Source organism: Macaca mulatta, chromosome 12 (genome assembly GCF_049350105.2).
Source record: "Macaca mulatta isolate MMU2019108-1 chromosome 12, T2T-MMU8v2.0, whole genome shotgun sequence".
Classification (NCBI taxonomy): domain Eukaryota; kingdom Metazoa; phylum Chordata; class Mammalia; order Primates; family Cercopithecidae; genus Macaca; species Macaca mulatta.
The window spans coordinates 33,208,206-33,228,619 of NC_133417.1; positions in this window are offsets into that span (position 1 = coordinate 33,208,206).

Genomic DNA, 20,414 nt, shown 5'->3' on the forward strand with positions numbered 1-20,414 from the left:
TCAGAAAGCTTCTTTCCAGATTTCATCGGAGGATATTTCCTTTTTCACCATAGCCCTCTATGGGCTTCCAAATATCACTTTGCCAATTCCACAAGAAATATCTTAGCGAAAGGCTTCTTGAGGGGAAAGCTGTAACTCTGTCAGATGATTTCACAGAACACAAAGAAGTTTCTCAGAAAGCTTCTTTCTCTTTGTTATCGGAGGATATTTCCTTTGGCCCTATAGTCTTCAAAGGGATCAGAAATATCTGTTCTCAGATTCCACAGAAATAAGGCTAGCAAAGAGATCCACAAACTACAGATGTAACTCTGTGAGTGGAAGTCACATATCACAGAGCAGTTTCTCAGAAAGCTTCTTTCCAGATTTCATTGGAGGGTATTTCCTTTATCACAATAGCCCTCTATGGGCTTCCAAATATCACTTTGCCAATTCCACAAAAACTGTCTTAGCGAAAGTCTTCTTCAGGGAAAAGCTGTAACTCTGGGAGATGATTTCACAGAACACAAAGAAGTTTCTCAGAATGCTTCTTTCTCTTTGTTATCGGAGTTTATATCCTTTTGCCCTATAGTCTTCAAAGGGATCCTAAATATCTGTTCTCAGACTCCACAGAAATAAGGCTAGCAAAGACATCCACGAAATACAGATGAAACTCTGTGAGTGGAAGTCTCATATCACAGAGCAGTTTCTCAGAAAGCTTCTTTCCAGATTTCATCTGAGGATATTTCCTTTTTCACCATAGCCCTCTATGGGCTTCCAAATATCACTTTGCCAATTCCACAAGAACTGTCTTAGCGAAAGGCTTCTTGAGGGGAAAGCTGTAACTCTGGGAGATGATTTCCCAGAACACAAAGAAGTTTTTCAGAAAGCTTCTTTCTCTTTGTTATCGGAGGATATTTCCTTTGGCCCTATAGTCTTCAAAGGGATCCGAAATATCTGTTCTCAGATTCCACAGAAATAAGGCTAGCAAAGAGATCCACGAAATACAGATGTAACTCTGTGAGTGGAAGTCACATATCACAGAGCAGTTTCTCAGAAAGCTTCTTTCCAGATTTCATCGGAGGATATTTCCTTTTTCACCATAGCCCTCTATGGGCTTCCAAATATCACTTTGCCAATTCCACAAGAACTGTCTTAGCGAAAGGCTTCTTGAGGGGAAAGCTGTAACTCTATGAGATGATTTCACAGAACACAAAGAAGTTTCTCAGAAAGCTTCTTTCTCTTTCTTATCGGAGGATATTTCCTTTGGCCCTATAGTCTTCAAAGGGATCCGAAATATCTGTTCTCAGATTCCACAGAAATAAGGCTAGCAAAGAGATCCACGAAATACAGATGTAACTCTGTGAGTGGAAGTCACATATCACAGAGCAGTTTCTCAGAAAGCTTCTTTCCAGATTTCATTTGAGGGTATTTCCTTTATCACAATAGCCCTCTATGGGCTTCCAAATATCACTTTGCCAATTCCACAAAAACTGTCTTAGCGAAAGGCTTCTTCAGGGGAAAGCTGTAACTCTGGGAGATGATTTCACAGAACACAAAGAAGTTTCTCAGAAAGCTTCTTTCTCTTTGTTATCGGAGTTTATATCCTTTTGCCCTATAGTCTTCAAAGGGATCCTAAATATCTGTTCTCAGACTCCACAGAAATAAGGCTAGCAAAGAGAACCACGAAATACAGATGAAACTCTGTGAGTGGAAGTCTCATATCACAGAGCAGTTTCTCAGAATGCTTCTTTCCAGATTTCATCGGAGGATATTTCCTTTTTCACCATAGCCCTCTATGGGCTTCCAAATATCACTTTGCCAATTCCACAAGAACTGTCTTAGCGAAAGGCTTCTTGAGGGGAAAGCTGTAACTCTGAGAGATGATTTCACAGAACACAAAGAAGTTTCTCAGAAATCTTCTTTCTCTTTCTTATCGGAGGATATTTCCTTTGGCCCTATAGTCTTCAAAGGGATCCGAAATATCTGTTCTCAGATTCCACAGAAATAAGGCTAGCAAAGAGATCCACGAAATACAGATGTAACTCTGTGAGTGGAAGTCACATATCACAGAGCAGTTTCTCAGAAAGCTTCTTTCCAGATTTCATCGGAGGATATTTCCTTTTTCACCATAGCCCTCTATGGGCTTCCAAATATCACTTTGCCAATTCCACAAGAACTGTCTTAGCGAAAGGCTTCTTGAGGGGAAAGCTGTAACTCTGAGAGATGATTTCACAGAACACAAAGAAGTTTCTCAGAAATCTTCTTTCTCTTTCTTATCGGAGGATATTTCCTTTGGCCCTATAGTCTTCAAAAGGGATCCGAAATATCTGTTCTCAGATTCCACAGAAATAAGGCTAGCAAAGAGTTCCACGAGATACAGATGTAACTCTGTGAGTGGAAGTCTCATATCACAGAGCAGTTTCTCAGAATGCTTCTTTCAAGATTTCATCGGAGGATATTTCCTTTTTCACCATAGCCCTCTATGGGCTTCCAAATATCACTTTGCCAATTCCACAAGAACTGTCTTAGCGAAAGGCTTCTTGAGGGGAAAACTGTAACTCTGTGAGATGATTTCACAGAACACAAAGAAGTTTCTTAGAAAGCTTCTTTCTCTTTGTTATCGGAGGATATTTCCTTTGGCCCTATAGTCTTCAAAGGGATCCGAAATATCTGTTCTCAGATTCCACAGAAATAAGGCTAGCAAAGAGATCCACGAAATACAGATGTAAATCTGTGAGTGGAAGTCACATATCACAGAGCAGTTTCTCAGAAAGCTTCTTTGCAGATTTCATCGGAGGATATTTCCTTTTTCACCATAGCTCTCTAGGGGCTTCCAAATATCACTTTGCCAATTCCAGAAGAACTGTCTTAGCGAAAGGCTTCTTAAGGGGAAAGCTGTAACTCTGTGAGATGATTTCACAGAACACAAAGAAGTTTTTCAGGAAGCTTCTTTCTCTTTGTTATGGGAGGATATTTCCTTTGGCCCTATAGTCTTCAAAGGGATTCTAAATATCTGCTCTCAGATTCCACAGAAATAAGGCTAGCAAAGAGATCCACGAAATACTGATGTAACTCTGTGAGGGGAAATCACATATCACAGAGCAGTTTCTCAGAAAGCTTCTTTCCAGATTTCATTCGAGGATATATTCTTTTTCACCATAGCCCTCTATGGGCTTCCAAATATCACTTTGCCAATTCCACAAGAACTGTCTTAGCGAAAGGCTTCTTGAGGCGAAAGCTGTAACTCTGTGAGATGATTTCACAGAACACAAAGAAGTTTCTCAGAAAGCTTCTTTCTCTTTGTTATCGGAGGATATTTCCTTTGGCCCTATAGTTTTCAAAGGGATCAGAAATATCTGTTCTCAGATTCCACAGAAATAAGGCTAGCAAAGAGATCCACGAAATGCTGATGTAACTCTGTGAGTGGAAATCACATATCACAGAGCAGTTTCTCAGAAAGCTTCTTTCCAGATTTCATTCGAGGATATTTCCTTTTTCACCATAGCCCTCTATGGGCTTCCAAATATCACTTTGCCAATTCCACAAGAACTGTCTTAGCGAAAGGCTTCTTGAGGGGAAAGGTGTAACTCTGTGAGATGATTTCACAGAACACAAAGAAGTTTCTCAGAAAGCTTCTTTCTCTTTGTTATCGGAGGATATTTCCTTTGGCCCTATAGTCTTCAAAGGGATCTGAAATATCTGTTCTCAGATTCCACAGAAATAAGGCTAGCAAAGAGATCCACGAAATACAGATGTAACTCTGTGACTGGAAGTCACATATCACAGAGCAGTTTCTCAGAAAGCTTCTTTCAAGATTTCATCTGAAGATATTTCCTTTTTCACCATAGCCCTCTATGGGCTTCCAAATATCACTTTGCCAATTCCAGAAGAACTGTCTTAGCGAAAGGCTTCTTGAGGGGAAAGCTGTAACTCTGTGAAATGATTTCACAGAACACAAAGAAGTTTTTCTGGAAGCTTCTTTCTCTTTGTTATGGGAGGATATTTCCTTTGGCCCTATAGTCTTCAAAGGGATTTTAAATATCTGCTCTGAGATTACACAGAAATAAGGCTAGCAAAGAGATCCACGAAATACAGATGTAACTCTGTGAGTGGAAGTCACATATCACAGAGCAGTTTCTCAGAAAGCTTCTTTCCAGATTTCATCGGAGGATATTTCATTTTTCACCGTAGCCCTCTATGGGCTTCCAAATATCACTTTGCCAATTCCACAAGAACTGTCTTAGCGAAAGGCTTCTTGAGGGGAAAGCTGTAACTCTATGAGATGATTTCACAGAACACAAAGAAGTTTCTCAGAAAGCTTCTTTCTCTTTCTTATCGGAGGATATTTCCTTTGGCCCTATAGTCCTCAAAGGGATCCGAAATATCTGTTCTCAGATTCCACAGAAATAAGGCTAGCAAAGAGATCCACGAAATACAGATGTAACTCTGTGAGTGGAAGTCACATATCACAGAGCAGTTTCTCAGAAAGCTTCTTTCCAGATTTCATCGGAGGATATTTCCTTTTTCACCGTAGCCCTCTAAGGGCTTCCAAATATCACTTTGCCAATTCCACAAGAACTGTCTTAGCGAAAGGCTTCTTGAGGGAAAAGCTGTAACTCTGTGAGATGATTTCACAGAACATAAAGAAGTTTCTCAGAAAGCTTCTTTCTCTTTGTTATCGGAGGATATTTCCTTTGGCCCTATACTCTTCAAAGGGATCAGAAATATCTGTTCTCAGATTCCACAGAAATAAGGCTAGCAAAGAGATCCACAAAATACAGATGTAACTCTGTGAGTGGAAGTCACATATCACAGAGCAGTTTCTCAGAAAGCTTTTTTCCAGATTTCATTGGAGGGTATTTCCTTTATCACAATAGCCCTCTATGAACTTCCAAATATCACTTTGCCAATTCCACAAAAACTGTCTTAGCGAAAGGTTTCTTCAGGGGAAAGCTGTAACTCTGGGAGATGATTTCACAGAACACAAAGGAGTTTCTCAGAAAGCTTCTTTCTCTTTGTTATCGGAGTTTATATACTTTTGCCCTATTGTCTTCAAAGGGATCCTAAATATCTGTTCTCAGACTCCACAGAAATAAGGCTAGCAAAGACATCCACGAAATACAGATGAAACTCTGTGAGTGGAAGTCTCATATCACAGAGCAGTTTCTCAGAATGCTTCTTTCCAGATTTCATCGGAGGATATTTCCTTTTTCACCATAGCCCTCTATGGGCTTCCAAATATCACTTTGCCAATTCCACAAGAACTGTCTTAGCGAAAGGCTTCTTGAGGGGAAAGCTGTAACTCTGGGAGATGATTTCACAGAACACAAAGAAGTTTCTCAGAAAGCTTCTTTCTCTTTGTTATCGGAGGATATTTCCTTTGGCCCTATAGTCTTCAAAGGGATCTGAAATATCTGTTCTCAGATTCCACAGAAATAAGGCTAGCAAAGAGATCCACGAAATACAGATGTAACTCTGTGAGTGGAAGTCACATATCACAGAGCAGTTTCTCAGAAAGCTTCTTTCAAGATTTCATCTGAAGATATTTCCTTTTTCACCATAGCCCTCTATGGGCTTCCAAATATCACTTTGCCAATTCCAGAAGAACTGTCTTAGCGAAAGGCTTCTTGAGGGGAAAGCTGTAACTCTGTGAAATGATTTCACAGAACACAAAGAAGTTTTTCTGGAAGCTTCTTTCTCTTTGTTATGGGTGGATATTTCCTTTGGCCCTATAGTCTTCAAAGGGATTTTAAATATCTGCTCTGAGATTACACAGAAATAAGGCTAGCAAAGAGATCCACGAAATACAGATGTAACTCTGTGATTGGAAGTAACATATCACAGAGCAGTTTCTCAGAAAGCTTCTTTCCAGATTTCATCGGAGGATATTTCCTTTTTCACCATAGCCCTCTATGGGCTTCCAAATATCACTTTGCCAATTCCACAAGAACTGTCTTAGCCAAAGGCTTCTTGAGGGGAAAGCTGTAACTCTATGAGATGATTTCACAGAACACAAAGAAGTTTCTCAGAAAGCTTCTTTCTCTTTCTTATCGGAGGATATTTCCTTTGGCCCTATAGTCTTCAAAGGGATCCGAAATATCTGTTCTCAGATTCCACACAAATAAGGCTAGCAAAGAGATCCACGAAATACAGATGTAACTCTGTGAGTGGAAGTCACATATCACAGAGCAGTTTCTCAGAAAGCTTCTTTCCAGATTTCATCGGAGGATATTTCCTTTTTCACCGTAGCCCTCTAAGGGCTTCCAAATATCACTTTGCCAATTCCACAAGAACTGTCTTAGCGAAAGGCTTCTTGAGGGAAAAGCTGTAACTCTGTGAGATGATTTCACAGAACATAAAGAAGTTTCTCAGAAAGCTTCTTTCTCTTTGTTATCGGAGGATATTTCCTTTGGCCCTATACTCTTCAAAGGGATCAGAAATATCTGTTCTCAGATTCCACAGAAATAAGGCTAGCAAAGAGATCCACAAAATACAGATGTAACTCTGTGAGTGGAAGTCACATATCACAGAGCAGTTTCTCAGAAAGCTTCTTTCCAGATTTCATTGGAGGGTATTTCCTTTATCACAATAGCCCTCTATGAACTTCCAAATATCACTTTGCCAATTCCACAAAAACTGTCTTAGCGAAAGGTTTCTTCAGGGGAAAGCTGTAACTCTGGGAGATGATTTCACAGAACACAAAGGAGTTTCTCAGAAAGCTTCTTTCTCTTTGTTATCGGAGTTTATATACTTTTGCCCTATTGTCTTCAAAGGGATCCTAAATATCTGTTCTCAGACTCCACAGAAATAAGGCTAGCAAAGACATCCACGAAATACAGATGAAACTCTGTGAGTGGAAGTCTCATATCACAGAGCAGTTTCTCAGAATGCTTCTTTCCAGATTTCATCGGAGGATATTTCCTTTTTCACCATAGCCCTCTATGGGCTTCCAAATATCACTTTGCCAATTCCACAAGAACTGTCTTAGCGAAAGGCTTCTTGAGGGGAAAGCTGTAACTCTGGGAGATGATTTCACAGAACACAAAGAAGTTTCTCAGAAAGCTTCTTTCTCTTTGTTATCGGAGGATATTTCCTTTGGCCCTATTGTCTTCAAAGGGATCCGAAATATCTGTTCTCAGATTCCACAGAAATAAGCCTAGCAAAGAGATCCACGAAATACAGATGTAACTCTGTGAGTGGAAGTCACATATCACAGAGCAGTTTCTCAGAATGCTTCTTTCCAGATTTCATCGGAGGATATTTCCTTTTTCACCATAGCCCTCTATGGGCTTCCAAATATCACTTTGCCAATTCCACAAGAACTGTCTTAGCGAAAGGCTTCTTGAGGGGAAAGCTGTAACTCTGTGAGATGATTTCACAGAACACAAAGAAGTTTCTTAGAAAGCTTCTTTCTCTTTGTTAACGGAGGATATTTCCTTTGGCCCTATAGTCTTCAAAGGGATCCGAAATATCTGTTCTCAGATTCCACAGAAATAAGGCTAGCAAAGAGATCCACGAGATACTGATGTAACTCTGTGAGTGGAAGTCACATATCACAGAGCAGTTTCTCAGAAAGCTTCTTTGCAGATTTCATCGTAGGATATTTCCTTTTTCACCATAGCCGTCTATGGGCTTCCAAATATCACTTTGCCAATTGCACAAGAAGTTTCTTAGCCAAAGGCTTCTTGAGGGGAAAGCTGTAACTCTGGGAGATGATTTCACAGAACACAAAGAAGTTTCTCAGAAAGCTTCTTTCTCTTTGTTATCGGAGGATATTTCCTTTGGCCCTATAGTATTCAAAGGGATCCGAAATATCTGTTCTCAGATTCCACAGAAATAAGGCTAGCAAAGAGATCCACGAAATACAGATGTAACTCTCTGAGTGGAAGTCACATATCACAGAGCAGTTTCTCAGAAAGCTTCTTTCCAGATTTCATCTGAGGATATTTCCTTTTTCACCGTAGCCCTCTATGGGCTTCCAAGTATCACTTTGCCAATTCCACAAGAACTGTCTTAGCGAAAGGCTTCTTGAGGGGAAAGCTGTAACTCTGAGAGATGATTTCACAGAACACATTGAAGTTTCTCAGAAAGCTTCTTTCTCTTTGTTATCGGAGGATATTTCCTTTGGCCCTATAGTCTTCAAAGGGATCCGAAATATCTGTTCTCAGATTCCACAGAAATAAGGCTAGCAAAGAGATCCACGAAATACAGATGTAACTCTGTGAGTGGAAGTCACATATCACAGAGCAGTTTCTCAGAAAGATTCTTTGCAGGTTTCATCGGAGGATATTTCCTTTTTCACCATAGCCCTCTATGGGCTTCCAAATATCACTTTGCCAATTCCACAAGAACTGTCTTAGCGAAAGGCTTCTTGAGGGGAAAGCTCTAACTCTGTGAGATGATTTCACAGAACACAAAGAAGTTTCTCAGAAAGCTTCTTTCTCTTTCTTATCGGAGGATATTTCCTTTGGCCCTGTAGTCTTCAAAGGGATCCGAAGTATCTGTTCTCAGATTCCTCAGAAATAAGGCTAGCAAAGAGATCCACGAAATACAGATGTAACTCTGTGAGTGGAAGGCACATATCACAGAGCAGTTTCTCGGAAATCTTCTTTCCAGATTTCATCGGAGGATATTTCCTTTTTCACCATAGCCCTCTAGGGGCTTCCAAATATCACTTTGCCAATTCCAGAAGAACTGTCTTAGCGAAAGGCTTCTTGAGGGGAAAGCTGTAACTCTGTGAGATGATTTCACAGAACACAAAGAAGTTTCTCAGGAAGCTTCTTTCTCTTTGTTATGGGAGGATATTTCCTTTGGCCCTATAGTCTTCAAAGGGATTCTAAATATCTGCTCTCAGATTCCACAGAAATAAGGCTAGCAAAGAGATCCACGAAATGCTGATGTAACTCTGTGAGTGGAAATCACATATCACAGAGCAGTTTCCCAGAAAGCTTCTTTCCAGATTTCATTCGAGGATATTTCCTTTTTCACCATAGCCCTCTATGGGCTTCCAAATATCACTTTGCCAATTCCACAAGAACTCTCTTAGCGAAAGGCTTCTTGAGGGGAAAGCTGTAACTCTGGGAGATGATTTCACAGAACACAAAGAAGTTTCTCAGAAAGCTTCTTTCTCTTTGTTATCGGAAGATATTTCCTTTGGCCCTATAGTCTTCAAAGGGATCCGAAATATCTGTTCTCAGATTCCACAGAAATAAGGCTAGCAAAGAGATCCACGAAATACAGATGTAACTCTGTGAGTGGAAGTCACATATCACAGAGCAGTTTCTCAGAAAGCTTCTTTCCAGAATTCATCTGAAGATATTTCCTTTTTCACCATAGCCCTCTAAGGGCTTCCAAATATCACTTTGCCAATTCCAGAAGAACTGTCTTAGCGAAAGGATTCTTGAGGGGAAAGCTGTAACTCTGTGAGATGATTTCACAGAACACAAAGAAGTTTCTCAGGAAGCTTCTTTCTCTTTGTTATGGGAGGATATTTCCTTTGGCCCTATAGTCTTCAAAGGGATTCTAAATATCTGCTCTGAGATTCCACAGAAATAAGGCTAGCAAAGAGATGCACGAAATACAGATGTAACTCTGTGAGTGGAAATCACATATCACAGAGCAGTTTCTCAGAAAGCTTCTTTCCAGATTTCATTCGAGGATGTTTCCTTTTTCACCATAGCCCTCTATGGGCTTCCAAATATCACTTTGCCAATTCCAGAAGAACTGTCTTAGCGAAAGGCTTCTTGAGGGGAAAGCTGTAACTCTGTGAGATGATTTCACAGAACACAAAGAAGTTTCTCAGAAAGCTTCTTTCTCTTTTTTATCGGAGGATATTTCATTTGGCCCTATAGTGTTCAAAGGGATCCGAAATATCTATTCTCAGATTCCACAGAAATAAGGCTAGCAAAGAGATCCACGAAAAACAGATATGACTCTGTGAGTGGAAGTCACATATCACAGAGCAGTTTCTTAGAAAACTTCTTTCCAGATTTCATCGGAGGATATTTCCTTTTTCAAGATAGCCCTCTATGGGCTTCCAAATATCACTTTGCCAATTCCACAAGAACTGTCTTAGCGAAAGGCTTCTTGAGAGGAAAGCTGTAACTCTGGGAGATGATTTCACAGAACACAATGAAGTTTCTCAGAAAGCTTCTTTCTCTTTGTTATTAGAGGATATTTCCTTTCTCCCTATAGTCTTCAAAGGGATCCGAAATATCTGTTCTCAGATTCCACAGGAATAAGGCTAGCAAAGTGATCCACGAAATACAGATGTAACTCTGTGAGTGGAAGTCACATATCACAGAGCAGTTTCTCAGAAAGCTTCTTTCCGGATTTCATCGGAGGATATTTCCTTTTTCACCGTAGCCCTCTATGGGCTTCCAAGTATCACTTTGCCAATTCCACAAGAACTGTCTTAGCGAAAGGCTTCTTGAGGGGAAAGCTGAAACTCTGAGAGATGATTTCACAGAACACATTGAAGTTTCTCAGAAAGCTTCTTTCTCTTTGTTATCGGAGGATATTTCCTTTGGCCCTATAGTCTTCAAAGGGATCCGAAATATCTCTTCTCAGATTCCACAGAAATAACGCTAGCAAAGAGATCCACGAAATACAGATGTAACTTTGTGAGTGGAAGTCACATATCACAGAGCAGTTTCTCAGAAAGCTTCTTTCCAGATTTCATCGGAGGATATTTCCTTTTTCACCATAGCCCTCTATGGGCTTCCAAATATCACTTTGCCAATTCCACAAGAACTGTCTTAGCGAAAGGCTTCTTGAGGGGAAAGCTGTAACTCTGTGAGATGATTTCACAGAACACAAAGGAGTTTCTCAGAAAGCTTCTTTCTCTTTGTTATCGGAGTTTATATCCTTTTGCCCTATAGTCTTCAAAGGGATCCTAAATATCTGTTCTCAGACTCCACAGAAATAAGGCTAGCAAAGACATCCACGAAATACAGATGAAACTCTGTGAGTGGAAGTCTCATATCACAGAGCAGTTTCTCAGAATGCTTCTTTCCAGATTTCATCGGAGGATATTTCCTTTTTCACCATAGCCCTCTATGGGCTTCCAAATATCACTTTGCCAATTCCACAAGAACTGTCTTAGCGAAAGGCTTCTTGAGGGGAAAGCTGTAACTGTGGGAGATGATTTCACAGAACACAAAGAAGTTTCTCAGAAAGCTTCTTTCTCTTTGTTATCGGAGGATATTTCCTTTGGCCCTATAGTCTTCAAAGGGATCCGAAATATCTGTTCTCAGATTCCACAGAAATAAGGCTAGCCAAGAGATCCACGAAATACAGATGTAACTCTGTGGGTGGAAGTCTCATATCACAGAGCAGTTTCTCAGAATGCTTCTTTCCAGATTTCATCGGAGGATATTTCCTTTTTCACCATAGCCCTCTAAGGGCTTCCAAATATCACTTTGCCAATTCCACAAGAACTGTCTTAGCGAAAGGCTTCTTGAGGGGAAAGCTGTAACTCTGTGAGATGATTTCACAAAACACAAAGAAGTTTCTTAGAAAGCTTCTTTCTCTTTGTTAACGGAGGATATTTCCTTTGGCCCTAGAGTCTTCAAAGGGATCCGAAATATCTGTTCTCAGATTCCACAGAAATAAGGCTAGCAAAGAGATCCACGAGATACTGATGTAACTCTGTGAGTGGAAGTCACATATCACAGAGCAGTTTCTCAGAAAGCTTCTTTGCAGATTTCATCGTAGGATATTTCCTTTTTCACCATAGCCGTCTATGGGCTTCCAAATATCACTTTGCCAATTGCACAAGAACTTTCTTAGCCAAAGGCTTCTTGAGGGGAAAGCTGTAACTCTGGGAGATGATTTCACAGAACACAAAGAAGTTTCTCAGAAAGCTTCTTTCTCTTTGTTATCGGAGGATATTTCCTTTGGCCCTATAGTATTCAAAGGGATCCGAAATATCTGTTCTCAGATTTCACAGAAATAAGGCTAGCAAAGAGATCCACGAAATACAGATGTAACTCTCTGAGTGGAAGTCACATATCACAGAGCAGTTTCTCAGAAAGCTTCTTTCCAGATTTCATCTGAGGATATTTCCTTTTTCACCATAGCCCTCTATGGGCTTCCAAATATCACTTTGCCAATTCCACAAGAACTGTCTTAGCGAAAGGCTTCTTGAGGCGAAAGCTGTAACTCTATGAGATGATTTCACAGAACACAAAGAAGTTTCTCAGAAAGCTTCTTTCTCTTTGTTATCGGAGGATATTTCCTTTGGCCCTATAGTCTTCAAAGGGATCCGAAATATCTGTTCTCAGATTCCACAGAAATAAGGCTAGCAAAGAGATCCACGAAATACAGATGTAACTCTGTGAGTGGAAGTCACATATCACAGAGCAGTTTCTCAGAAAGCTTCTTTGCAGATTTCATCGGAGGATATTTCCTTTTTCACCATAGCCCTCTATGGGCTTCCAAATATCACTTTGCCAATTCCACAAGAACTGTCTTAGCGAAAGGCTTCTTGAGGGGAAAGCTCTAACTCTGTGAGATGATTTCACAGAACACAAAGAAGTTTCTCAGAAAGCCTCTTTCTCTTTGTTATCGGAGGATATTTCCTTTGGCCCTGTAGTCTTCAAAGGGATACGAAGTATCTGTTCTCAGATTCCACAGAAATAAGGCTAGCAAAGAGATCCACGAAATACAGATGTAACTCTGCGAGTGGAAGTCACATATCACAGAGCAGATTCTCAGAAAGCTTCTTTCCAGATTTCATCGGAGGATATTTCCTTTTTCACCATAGCCCTCTAGGGGCTTCCAAATATCACTTTGCCAATTCCAGAAGAACTGTCTTAGCGAAAGGCTTCTTGAGGGGAAAGCTGTAAGTCTGTGAGATCATTTCACAGAACACAAAGAAGTTTCTCAGGAAGCTTCTTTCTCTTTGTTATGGGAGGATATTTCCTTTGGCCCTATAGTCTTCAAAGGGATTCTAAATATCTGCTCTCAGATTCCACAGAAATAAGGCTAGCAAAGAGATCCACGAAATGCTGATGTAACTCTGTGAGTGGAAATCACATATCACAGAGCAGTTTCTCAGAAAGCTTCTTTCCAGATTTCATTCGAGGATATTTCCTTTTTCACCATAGCCCTCTATGGGCTTCCAAATATCACTTTGCCAATTCCACAAGAACTGTCTTAGCGAAAGGCTTCTTGAGGGGAAACCTGTAACTCTGGGAGATTATTTCACAGAACACAAAGAAGTTTCTCAGAAAGCTTCTTTCTCTTTTTTATCGGAGGATATTTCCTTTGGCCTTATAGTCTTCAAAGGGATCCGAAATATCTGTTCTCAGATTCCACAGAAATAAGGCTAGCAAAGAGATCCACGAAATACAGATGTAACTCTGTGAGTGGAAGTCACATATCTCAGAGCAGTTTCTCAGAAAGCTTCTTTCCAGAATTCGTCTGAAGATATTTCCTTTTTCACCAAAGCCCTCTAAGGGCTTCCAAATATCACTTTGCCAATTCCAGAAGAACTGTCTTAGCGAAAGGCTTCTTGAGGGGAAAGCTGTAACTCTGTGAGATGATTTCACAGAACACAAAGAAGTTTCTCAGGAAGCTTCTTTCTCTTTGTTATGGGAGGATATTTCCTTTGGCCCTATAGTCTTCAAAGGGATTCTAAATATCTGCTCTGAGATTCCACAGAAATAAGGCTAGCAAAGAGATGCACGAAATACAGATGTAACTCTGTGAGTGGAAATCACATATCACAGAGCAGTTTCTCAGAAACCTTCTTTCCAGATTTCATTCGAGGATATTTCCTTTTTCACCATAGCCCTCTATGGGCTTCCAAATATCACTTTGCCAATTCTAGAAGAACTGTCTTAGCGAAAGGCTTCTTGAGGGGAAAGCTCTAACTCTGTGAGATGATTTCACAGAACACAAAGGAGTTTCTCGGAAAGCTTCTTTCTCTTTGTTATCGGAGGATATTTCCTTTGGCCCTATAGTGTTCAAAGGGATCCGAAATATCTATTCTCAGATTCCACATAAATAAGGCTAGCAAAGAGATCCACGAAAAACAGATATGACTCTGTGAGTGGAAGTCACATATCACAGAGCAGTTTCTCAGAAAGCTTCTTTCCAGATTTCATCGGAGGATATTTCCTTTTTCAAGATAGCCCTCTATGGGCTTCCAAATATCACTTTGCCAATTCCACAAGAAGTGTCTTAGCGAAAGGCTTCTTGAGAGGAAAGCTGTAACTCTGGGAGATTTTTTCACAGAACACAATGAAGTTTCTCAGAAAGCTTCTTTCTCTTTGTTATTAGAGGATATTTCCTTTCTCCCTATAGTCTTCAAAGGGATCCGAAATATCTGTTCTCAGATTCCACAGGAATAAGGCTAGCAAAGTGATCCACGAAATACAGATGTAACTCTGTGAGTGGAAGTCACATATCACAGAGCAGTTTCTCAGAAAGCTTCTTTCCAGATTTCATCGGAGGTTATTTCCTTTTTCACCGTAGCCCTCTATGGGCTTCCAAGTATCACTTTGCCAATTCCACAAGAACTGTCTTAGCGAAAGGCTTCTTGAGGGGAAAGCTGTAACTCTGAGAGATGATTTCACAGAACACATTGAAGTTTCTCAGAAAGCTTCTTTCTCTTTGTTATCGGAGGATATTTCCTTTGGCCCTGTAGTCTTCAAAGGGATCCGAAATATCTCTTCTCAGATTCCACAGAAATAACGCTAGCAAAGAGATCCAGGAAATACAGATGTAACTCTGTGAGTGGAAGTCACATATCACAGAGCAGTTTCTCAGAAAGCTTCTTTCCAGATTTCATTGGAGGATATTTCCTTTTTCACCATAGCCCTCTATGGGCTTCCAAATATCACTTTGCCAATTCCACAAGAACTGTCTTAGCGAAAGGCTTCTTGAAGGGAAAGCTGTAACTCTATGAGATGATTTCACAGAACACAAAGAAGTTTCTCAGAAAGCTTCTTTCTCTTTGTTATCGGAGGTTAATTCCTTTGGCCCTGTAGTCTTCAAAGGGATCCGAAATATCTGTTCTCAGATACCACAGAAATAAGGCTAGCAAAGAGATCCACGAAATACAGATATAACTCTGTGAGTGGAAGTCACATATCATAGAGCAGTTTCTCAGAAAGCTTCTTTCCAGATTTCATCGGAGGATATTTCCTTTTTAACCGTAGCCCCCTATGGGCTTCCAAATATCACTTTGCCAATTCCACAAGAACTGTCTTAACGAAAGGCTTCTTGAGGGGTAAGCTGTAACTCTGTGAGATGATTTCACAGAACACAAAGAAGTTTCTCAGAAAGCTTCTTTCTCTTTGTTATCGGAGGATATTTCCTTTGGCCCTATTGTCTTCAAAGGGATCCGAAATATCTGTTCTCAGATTCCACAGAAATAAGGCTAGCAAAGAGATCCACGAAATACAGATGTAACTCTGTGAGTGGAAGTCACATATCACAGAGCAGTTTCTCAGAAAGCTTCTTTCCAGATTTCATCGGAGGATATTTCCTTTTTCACCATAGCCCTCTATGGGCTTCCAAATATCACTTTGCCAATTCCACAAGAACTGTCTTAGCGAAAGGCTTCTTGAGGGGAAAGCTGTAACTCTGTGAGATGATTTCACAGAACACAAAAAAGTTTCTCAGAAACCTTCTTTCTCTTTGTTATGGGAGGATATTTCCTTTCGCCCTATAGTCTTCAAAGGGATCCGAAATATCTGTTCTCAGATTTCACAGAAATAAGGCTAGCAAAGAGATCCACGAAATACAGTTGTAACTCTGTGAGTGGAAGGCACATATCACAGAGCAGTTTCTCAGAAAGCTTCTTTCCAGATTTCATCTGAAGATATTTCCTTTTTCACCATAGCCCTCTATGGGCTTCCAAATATCACTTTGGCAATTCCAGAAGAACTGTCTTAGTGAAAGGCTTCTTGAGGGGAAAGCTGTAACTCTGTAAGATGATTTCACAGAACACAAAGAAGTTTTTCAGGAAGCTTCTTTCTCTTTGATATGGGAGGATATTTCCTTTGGCCCTATAGTCTTCAAAGGGATTCTAAATATCTGCTCTGAGATTCCACAGAAATAAGGCTAGCAAAGAGATCCACGAAATACAGATATAACTCTGTGAGTGGAAATCACATATCACAGAGCAGTTTCTCAGAAAGCTTCTTTCCAGATTTCATTCGAGGATATTTCCTTTATCACCATAGCCCTCTATGGGCTTCCAAATATCACTTTGCCAATTCCACAAGAACTGTCTTAGCGAAAGGGTTCTTGAGGGGAAAGCTGTAACTCTGGGAAATGATTTCACAGAACACAAAGAAGTTTCTCAGAAAGCTTCTTTCTCTTTGTTATCGGAGGATATTTCCTTTGGCCCTATAGTCTTCAAAAGGATCCGAAATATCTGTTCTCAGATTCCACAGAAATAAGGCTAGCAAAGAGATCGACGAAATACAGATGTAACTCTGTGAGTGGAAGTCACATATCATAGAGCAGTTTCTCAGAAAGCTTCTTTCCAGATTTCATCGGAGGATATTTCCTTTTTCACAGAAGCCCCCTATGGGCTTCCAAATATCACTTTGCCAATTCCACAAGAACTGTCTTAGCGAAAGGCTTCTTGAGGGGAAAGCTGTAACTCTGTGAGATGATTTCACAGAACACAAAGAAGTTTCTCAGAAAGCTTCTTTCTCTTTGTTATCGGAGGATATTTCCTTGGGCCCTATTGTCTTCAAAGGGATCCGAAATATCTGTTCTCAGATTCCACAGAAATAAGGCTAGCAAAGAGATCCACGAAATACAGATGTAACTCTGTGAGTGGAAGTCACATATCACAGAGCAGTTTCTCAGAAAGCTTCTTTCCAGATTTCATTGGAGGATATTTCCTTTTTCACCATAGCCCTCTATGGGCTTCCAAATATCACTTTGCCAATTCCACAAGAACTGTCTTAGCGAAAGGCTTCTTGAGGGGAAAGCTGTAACTCTATGAGATGATTTCACAGAACACAAAGAAGTTTCTCAGAAAGCTTCTTTCTCTTTGTTATCTGAGGATATTTCCTTTGGCCCTATAGTCTTCAAAGGGATCCGAAATATCTGTTCTCAGATACCACAGAAATAAGGCTAGCAAAGAGATCCACGAAATACAGATGTAACTCTGTGATTGGAAGTCACATATCATAGAGCAGTTTCTCAGAAAGCTTCTTTCCAGATTTCATCGGAGGATACTTCCTTTTTCACCATAGCCCTCTATGGGCTTCCAAATATCACTTTGCCAATTCCACAAGAACTGTCTTAGCGAAAGGCTTCTTGAAGGGAAAGCAGTAACTCTGTGAGTTGATTTCACAGAACACAAAGAAGTTTCTCAGAAAGCTTCTTTCTCTTTGTCATCGGAGGATATTTCCTTTGGCCCTATAGTCTTCAAAGGGATCCGAAATATCTGTTCTCAGATTCCACAGAAATAAGACTAGCAAAGAGATCAACGAAATACAGATGTAACTCTGTAAGAGGAAGTCACATATCACAGGGCAGTTTCTCAGAAAGCTTCTTTCCAGATTTCATCGGAGGATATTTCCTTTTTCACCATAGCCCTCTATGGGCTTCCAAATATCACTTTGCCAATTCCACAAGAACTGTCTTAGCGAAAGGCTTCTTGAAGGGAAAGCTGTAACTCTGTGAGTTGATTTCACAGAACACAAAGAAGTTTCTCAGAAAGCTTCTTTCTCTTTGTTATCGGAGGATATTTCCTTTGGCACTATAGTCTTCAAAGGGATCCGAAATATCTGTTCTCAGATTCCACAGAAATAAGACTAGCAATGAGATCAACGAAATACAGATGTAACTCTGTAAGAGGAAGTCACATATCACAGGGCAGTTTCTCAGAAAGCTTCTTTCCAGATTTCATCGGAGGATATTTCCTTTTTCACCATAGCCCTCTATTGGCTTCCAAATATCACTTTGCCAATTACACAAGAACTGTCTTAGCGAAAGACTTCTTGAGGGGAAAGCTGTAACTCTGTGAGATGATTTCACAGAACACAAAGAAGTTTCTGAGAAAGCTTCTATCTCTTTGTTATCGGAGGATATTTCCTTTGGCCTTATAATCTTCAAAGGGATCCGAAATATCTGTTCTCAGATTCCATAGAAATAAGACTAGCAAAGAAATCCACGAAATACAGATGTAACTCTGTGAGTGGAAGTCACATATCACAGAGCAGTTTCTCAGAATGCTTCTTTCCAGATTTCATCGGAGGATATTTCCTTTTTCACCATAGCCCTCTATGGGCTTCCAAATATCACTTTGCCAATTCGACAAGAACTGTCTTAGCGAAAGGCTTCTTGAGGGGAAAGCTGCAACTCTGGGAGATGATTTCACAGAACACAAAGAATTTTCTCAGAAAGCTTCTATCTCTTTGTTATCGGAGGATATTTCCTTTGGCCCTATTGTGTTCAAAGGGATTCTAAATATCTGCTTTCAGATTCCACAGAAATAAGGCTAGCAAAGAGATCCACGAAATACAGATGTAACTCTGTGAGTGGAAGTCACATATCACAGAGCAGTTTCTCAGAAAGCTTCTTTCCAGATTTCATCGGAGGATATTTCCTTTTTCACCATAGCCCTCTAAGGGCTTCCAAATATCACTTTGCCAATTCCACAAGAACTGTCTTAGCGAAAGGCTTCTTGAGGGGAAAGCTGTAACTCTGTGAGATGATTTCCCAGAACACAAAGAAGTTTCTCAGAAAGCTTCTTTCTCTTTGTTATCGGAGGATATTTCCTTTGGCCCTATAGTCTTCAAAGGGATCCGAAATATCTGTTCTCAGATTCCACAGAAATAAGGCTAGCAAAGAGATCCAAGAAATACAGATGTAACGCTGTGAGTGGAAGTCACATATCACAGAGCAGTTTCTCAGAAAGCTTCTTTGCAGATTTCATCGGAGGATATTTCCTTTTTCACCATAGCCCTCTATGGGCTTCCAAATATCACTTTGCCAATTCCACAAGAACTGTCTTAGCAAAAGGCTTCTTGAGGGGAAAGCTGTAACTCTGTGAGATGATTTCACAGAACACAAAGAAGTTTCTCAGAAAGCTTCTTTCTCTTTGTTATCGGAGGATATTTCCTTGGGCCCTATTGTCTTCAAACGGATCCGAAATATCTGTTCTCAGATTCCACAGAAATAAGGCTAGCAAAGAGATCCACGAAATACAGATGTAACTCTGTGAGTGGAAGTCAGATATCACAGAGCAGTTTCTCAGAAAGCTTCTTTCCAGATTTCATTGGAGGATATTTCCTTTTTCCCCATAGCCCTCTATGGGCTTCCAAATATCACTTTGCCAATTCCACAAGAACTGTCTTAGCGAAAGGCTTCTTGAGGGGAAAGCTGTAACTCTATGAGATGATTTCACAGAACACAAAGAAGTTTCTCAGAAAGCTTCTTTCTCTTTGTTATCTGAGGATATTTCCTTTGGCCCTATAGTCTTCAAAGGGATCCGAAATATCTGTTCTCAGATACCACAGAAATAAGGCTAGCAAAGAGATCCACGAAATACAGATGTAACTCTGTGATTGGAAGTCACATATCATAGAGCAGTTTCTCAGAAAGCTTCTTTCCAGATTTCATCGGAGGATATTTCCTTTTTCACCATAGCCCTCTATGGGCTTCCAAATATCACTTTGCCAATTCCACAAGAACTGTCTTAGCGAAAGGCTTCTTGAAGGGAAAGCTGTAACTCTGTGAGTTGATTTCACAGAACACAAAGAAGTTTCTCAGAAAGCTTCTTTCTCTTTGTTATCGGAGGATATTTCCTTTGGCCCTATAGTCTTCAAAGGGATCCGAAATATCTGTACTCAGATTCCACAGAAATAAGACTAGCAAAGAGATCAACGAAATACAGATGTAACTCTGTAAGAGGAAGTCACATATCACAGGGCAGTTTCTCAGAAAGCTTCTTTCCAGATTTCATCGGAGGATATTTCCTTTTTCACCATAGCCCTCTATGGGCTTCCAAATATCACTTTGCCAATTCCACAAGAACTGTCTTAGCGAAAGGCTTCTTGAGGGGAAAGCTGTAACTCTGTGAGATGATTTCCCAGAACACAAAGAAGTTTCTCAGAAAGCTTCTTTCTCTTTGTTATCGGAGGATATTTCCTTTGGCCCTATAGTCTTCAAAGGGATCCGAAATATCTGTTCTCAGATTCCACAGAAATAAGGCTAGCAAAGAGATCCACGAAATACAGATGTAACTCTGTGAGTGGAAGTCACATATCACAGAGCAGTTTCTCAGAAAGCTTCTTTGCAGATTTCATCGGAGGATATTTCCTTTTTCACCATAGCCCTCTATGGGCTTCCAAATATCACTTTGCCAATTCCACAAGAACTGTCTTAGCGAAAGGCTTCTTGAGGGGAAAGCTCTAACTCTGTGAGTTGATTTCACAGAACACAAAGAAGTTTCTCAG